Below are 6735 nucleotides of genomic sequence, written 5' to 3' on the forward strand. Positions count from 1 at the left end.
CTGGAGATCAAGTCTCATTCTCCTTTGTGTCACCAGCTAAGTGCCATCCCAGGCACATGGTAGCCTTAATAAACAATTGTTTACTTATTTAGTTAGTTAATTGATCACACCCACTTAAAAAGGTATCATCATAATTTCAGTCTCTGTTCTCAATCTCGAATGGGCAGCAGGCAGGGGTCTCCAGATCTCAAGTGTATGCCCAGAATAGAACATGCTATCAGAAGGAGTAAGACTAATAAGAACAAGCTGCAGTTAGCGGGAAGCGAGATCCCAACTAAGCATGAGACGCTTAGAGATGAAAAAGGCTTTAGAGAGCACCGAGCATAAGTTCCCACCTTTGATGGGGAACAGACTAGGATTTGGAAATTGTTTGTCCAAGGTCACAAGACATCTCTTGTTTATCAGATCTAGACGTTTGACCTTCGTCCCTGAGATTCAGTGTTCTCTTCTTTGACCACCACTAAGCCTTCTCCTACTGCCTTTGCCCAAGAAGAGGTATTCCTATCAGATCTGAGTTCAAATTCTGATTCTGCTACTTAGTTGCTGTTTCGCCTTGTACAGCTTTTGAATTATCCCCCTTGTGAAAGATCCAGCACCTGCACAGGACCAATGTGTGAATTCAAAGTGAAGGAACATCAGCAGGGCCCTTACACTGTGCCTGATCTGGTGGCCCCCAGTAAGTGTCAGGTCTGTCCCCTTCCTCCCGTTCTGGAGAATTGTTCTTGCCTCTCTGTTCTTTCCTTAGCTTTTAGAAAGTCATAAAGCCTATATACAAAGGATCTCTGGAGGGCCCCAGGCCCACTTTCTTTCATTATTTAGGGCCCAGCCCTCCTTCGTCCCCTAAACACCCCATTCTCCTTGAGCTTCTGAGGAAGTCATCTCACTGGGTGACTTATGCCAGTGGATGCAGGTAGGTAAGGCCTCCTTCGTCCCCAGATCTAACCCAACATTTCCTGCTTAAGCAACCTTCTTTATTTTGCCCTTCGGCAGTATGCAAAAAAACTCCTTTTTTCCTTCCTCCTTCCTTTTATACTCTAGGTGTTTATTTCTTCTTCAGTGCCTTAACTTCTCCCTTTCTCCTTCTTCCCCGGAGCATCTCCACTTCTCCTCTCCATATCCTACCCCCACCCTCTTCATCTTTAGATGACAGGTACACATTGTGTCCTGTACACTGCGCCCTCCGACACCATCCCCCAGGACTCAGCTTAGCCAGGCTCAGTGCCTGCGTCTGGTGGAGCCCCTCCGACACCATCCCCCAGGACCCAGACAGCTTAGCCAGGCTCAGTGCCTGCGTCTGGTGGAGCACAGTGCTTATCTCTGCCCACCACACACACCTCCTGCGGCAGGTGAGGCAGAGCCAAACCAAACAAATGACTGAAGTGAGTCTCAGGCTGGGCCCCTTCGGCTCTCTCACCCAGTTGTCTGCTCAGGGGCCACCCTCCTAGCTCCTCTTACAAAATGCCAGGGACCCCTCCAGCCTCCATCTATTCCACAGGATGGGGGTCATTAGCTCTCCTTGCCACATATCCCTCTCTATGAACTGGACTGGCCCCTTTGCCAGAAAAATTCCAGGCAGGGCAGGCAAGGGCAACCTGCCTGCAAAACAAAGCCTGTGCCCAGCCACCACAGGATGCGCCAAAGGGTTTCAGTTGGATCCCAAAGTTCCCAGCATGGACCAAATTTCATAAATCAGGAAAGGAATTTGGGTGGTTGCTTTAAGAGCAGCCTGTCTTTTCTTGTGTTGGCTGCCTTCCTCCTTTCTTCGTCTCACTCTCCCCTTTCTCTCTCCGGGAATCAGAGGTCGGAAAGAGAGGGCGGGAAGGCAGGAACAGAAACGACGTAATGACTTGGTTTAGCAGGAACCATGTCCCTACCCGACCATGTTCCTTGACCTTCCGTCTGACTAGAAGACCTCACTCATATTCTAGTCCTGTCAACCTGGAGAACGCATGACCTTGTGTTCAAGGAGCACATTCCAACTTCGTCAGCACCTCCATTTTCGCTAAGTCATTTCATCCCCCTGGCAGCCCCAGCTAGAGCATAAGGTGAGAGACAGGCCTCCGAGGTCACCGAGGTCAGCTGCATCCAGGCTGGACTCCCTCCTAGCATGCCATCTCACCAGGATTCAGGAGTTGGCCTTTGCATCTGGACCTCCCCATTAGAGAATGAGTCTCTTGTGGACCCAGAGCAGGGCCTCCCAGAGACTTCTACCTGTTGGTCTCCTATTGAGATGCTTGAGAGCTTAGATTCTGGTTCAAAATCTGGCCCTGCCCCACTAACGACTGTGGAGCCTTGGGAAAGTTACTTAGCCTCTCTAGGCCTCTGTTCCTTTTCGTATGATGGGGTAATACCAGTACCTACCTCACAGAGCTGTTATGAGGGCTAATGGATTACTACTTAGAAAGTGCTTAGCGCAGTGCCTGGTACACAGTAAGTTCTGTGTTAATGTTTGCTAAATAAGTTAGTCCGGCTTCTGACATACAAGATCACGTATTCCACAGCCCTCTCTCAGGCATGGACAGCTCAATGTTCCCTCAATCTCTTCTCCAGGCCCTTCATTTGCTCCACAAATATTTATTGAACACTTACCACGTGCCTCTGTGTTTGGCCTTGGGTTTGCTGTGTAAATAAAACAAAATCGCCCCTGTGCTCATGGAATTTACAGTAAATGCACAAATAAATACATAATTTCAAAGTGTGTGGTGTACCGTGTAGGAAGCAAAGAACACGGTGCTGAGTAAGGGAACAGGACAAACCCCTGGGGGGCGTGAGAGTGTGAGCCTCTATAAGAGGACACTTGAGCCCAGACTTGAATGATGAGGAGCAGCTATTGGAGTTGGGGGATAGGGAACAGCATTCTGGGCGAGGGAACAGCATGTGTGAGGGCTTTGGGGCCAGAAGAAACATGACATGGAGCAGAAACTGAAGAAAAGCAACACGGCTAGAGCAGTGAATAGGGCTGTGAGAGGAGTCTGGAGAGGTAAGTAGAACCAAAGTTAGGAGCTGGGGCTCACATGGAGTGCGATGTTTGAAAGGGCTTTGTGCAGTGAAGTGGCATGCTCCCATTTTGGTTGTCAGAGCTCACTCTGACTGTGGTGTGGACAGCAGCATGGTGGTGAAGGGGAGCAGAAAGGAGTGCATGGTTAGGAGAATCAGGGGTGATCAGGGTGAGAGGTGCTATGCCTTAGACTGGGAAAGTGGCCATGGATGGGGAGAAGTGAGATGGGTTGAGACGTGTTTAGGAAGCAGGACTGAGAAGTGGCGTGAGCGGGAAAGCTTTTAGGGTTTCAGGGGGTGTTAAGCTGGGTGTGACTTGAGGAGCTGGTGATGGGCAAATGTGGGAGATGGATTTGAGGGTGGTATCAAGGAAGCCTCCTCATACTGAGGCTGGAGCACCTGGTAGATAAAGAAGGAGAATGTGACATTCTCAAACATTCCTTTCTCCAACCTTCCAAAACACACTCTTTTGAATGTATGCCATTTTGCCTCTAATGAAGACTTGGAATGCTGGTCTTAGAACAAAGTGGAAGATGACTGAAAGCAGATTCTCTTTAGCACAGAGAAGGACTGTTGCCTCCTTGTCCTAAATTCCGAGCTTCCATCTCAGAGCATTCAGGATCTGGGTCCAGACAAATCCTGGTTTCATCACTTACAAGCTAGGAGATTTGGAATAAGTTACTTAAACCTATCTGTGCCTCATTTCTTCTTCTGTAAAATGGGGATAATAGAGTAGTAGAGAGAGCATAGATTATTTGAGGATAATGTGAGATTGTGTTGAGCACACTGTAAACGTTATCACTTCTAGGGTGAATGTTCATTGTCACCAGCTTTGTGAATCACACCAAGCCTACCACCCCTTAAAACCCTGAAAACTTTCCTGCACATGCCTCTTCTAAGCCCTGCCCCATCATGCTTCCAACAGTCTGTGCTCATGCACTTGGAATTTTAAACTCAAATTTAGGGCCTGACATTTATCCCTGTTAAATCTTGTTTTGCTAGACGTGGCTGTGGCACCAACCTATCAGCTTCCTTTTTATTTTGATGAGGGGGAGGTCATGCAATGCATGCTTAGTTCATTTTTGTGGCCACAGAAATATCCATGGAGAGTGCTTTTGCTGTCCCCTTGCCTCCTGGTGTGTGGTGCCTGGCCTTGGGAGGTGGGAGCAGAAGTAGGTTGGGGCTGCGGTGGAGCTGGGGATACAGCCAGACATGACCTTGGCCTGAGGCTGATCCAGCACAACTGTCCTGAATCCCTTCTCCCAAGTCAATCACTGTCTTTGAGTTTTGAGATGTAGGGCCAGAGGGACTTGTTCAAAGCCACTTAGTGGGTTGGCCAGCGACACAGGCCTAGAGCTCAGACCATGGTTCAGTTCTCTCTTCAGAGGCCCCACTTTATGATCTCACCTCTTTCCAAACCACTCTGTCACATTCCCTGATATCAGACCAGAGAAGAACACGGGCCAGAATTCTTCCCTCTCTCATGTCCATGGAGAGGGGGTTGTACTCAGGTGCCTTTGAGTTTAGCCACCACCACCCCCTTCCCTGACTCCCCCACACATCTACTTTTCCTGTACCAGTCAGAATGACACCTTCCATATTAGCTGGGGAGATGTGTGCTCTGCCCTGCTCAGACCTGTCTTCTGAACCTTTTCAAAGTCCCCATCCCCACCTTGCAGTTGCTCTCCTCACAGTGAAGGTTGGTGGCTTTGAAGGTCATGCTTAACTATACGCATTACTGAACCTTCTTCCTGTGGGAGTCGCTCTTCCCTAACTTCCTGAGGGCAAGTGGGTCTCCCATCAGGCTGAGAGCTCCCAAGGCAGCGCTGCGTATCCCAGGAGTTTCTCTCCTCCTCCTGCTCTCCAAGCACCTACTGGGCTCTGTTCATTGAGGGACTTGAAGTTGAAGGTGACCCGGAACTTAGCAAAGGACTGCAAAGAGTGTCAAACCTAGAAGCCCAGTGAAGCAATGGCCCACTGATTCTACAGTCCTCTCAGACTCCAGGGGAGTGGGGAGTAGAGGGACACATTTGATGCCAGGTCTGTGTGGCTGCCATCCAGGCCAGCCACAACAGCATACCTTTGGTACCACTGGAAGACTTAACCAGATTCCAGAGCTGATGGGCACCTTGGCCCAGAGCCCACCACTGGTTTTCCGTTCCCATTAATGCACTCCTTGTTCACCATGTGTGCTATGAGATATTTTTCCAGGTGATAGGTTCTAGAGTAAGTTGAATTTCCCTAACAAGCTGGCCTGCAAATCACTAAGAGGGCAGGAAGAGAGAGGAAAGCAGCTCCTGTTAGAGTCTAACACTGGCCACCCGTACATTAATCCCCGCTGGAGCAACCTGCCCAGACTAAAGAATGGGAAAAAATGTCTAGAAGGTACCCTCTTTCCTGGATTTCCCACCCGTCAAATAAATCTAGTTAATTGTCTCTGCCAATCTGTGAGTCTGGCGTGGAGAGGACCAGAAGGAAGAGAAGGGCTGAGATAGAAGAAGAAAAGAAGAAAAATATAAGCCTTGATATTCATATAATGCTTTATATCTTTTCAAAGCAATTTTCACCTCTGTAAACCCAACATTCATTATGTGCTGTTATTATATACACATTTAGCTATTGGAATTTTAGTGAGAGCCTACCATGTGTCAGGCTTCCTGCTCAGAGCTCAGAGAAATATAATGGTGAATTAGAACTTGAGGAGATAAAAGCCTGGGGTGGGGTGGAGGGAGACAGAATAAGCAAATAACGAGGCCTTAGGCTGGAAAAGAGAGTAATGGGGACCAAAGGAGGAAAACCCACCCTATGACAGAGATGTGAAGGGCTTTACAGAGGAGGCGATGGCTGATCATGCAAGAGGAGTAAAGGAGGAGATGTGAAGAAGAAAGTCCTTCATTTTGTCTAGCCTGACTCTCCTTACAGGCGATGTTCATCAGAGAGCAGCTGGCATGGTGAAAGACCTAGAAACCACAGTATTCTGGGAAAAGATGAAAGAATGTTGGCATTTGATCTGGAGAAGAGATTTGAAGATAAAGAATAGCCTCATCATTATGTGAAGGACCGAAAGGTGATATAAAGACAAAGTAGATGCTCCGGGTGACTCCAGAGGGGAGAACCAGGGCCAGTGGGCGGAAGGAACTTTTGAGCTCATTAGAGAGACAACATGTAATGCCGTGCAGACAAAGCAACCAGGAGTAATGTCCCTCCCCCTCAAGAGAACATTTGACAATGTCTGGAGATGATTTTCGTCGCAACTGGAGGGAGGGTGCTACTGGCATCCAGTGGGAAGAAGCCAGGGGCAATGCTATACATCCCACAATGCTCAGGACAGCCCCTCAATAAAGAATTTTCCAGCCTCACATGTCAGCAGTGCCAAGGTCAACGTAGCAGATGTAGAGGAAAGAACACGGGGTTGGAGTTCTAACCTCAAATACCAGCACTGCTACTTATTAGTCTTGAGACCGTGAACAAGTTACTCAAGCTCTCTTGTCAGTGTCCTCACCTGTGAAATGGGTAAAATAGAACCGAATTTGCAGGTCAGAGTGCCACTCAGTGAGGTCTTTCTGTACAGCACAGCATAATACAGTGCCCTGCAAAGTGCCTGCTATAGAGAAAGTGCCCAGTAGTGCCTGCTATTATAACATGAGGGAGATTTTGTTTCCTTTTCCTCAGTAGGACTGCCCAAAAGTGGATCCGACCACCAGAGAGACTGAGAGTTGTAAGGAGTTTTCTGTCTCC

The sequence above is a fragment of the Pteropus alecto genome, unplaced genomic scaffold, assembly GCF_000325575.1.
Source record: "Pteropus alecto unplaced genomic scaffold, ASM32557v1 scaffold359, whole genome shotgun sequence".
Classification (NCBI taxonomy): domain Eukaryota; kingdom Metazoa; phylum Chordata; class Mammalia; order Chiroptera; family Pteropodidae; genus Pteropus; species Pteropus alecto.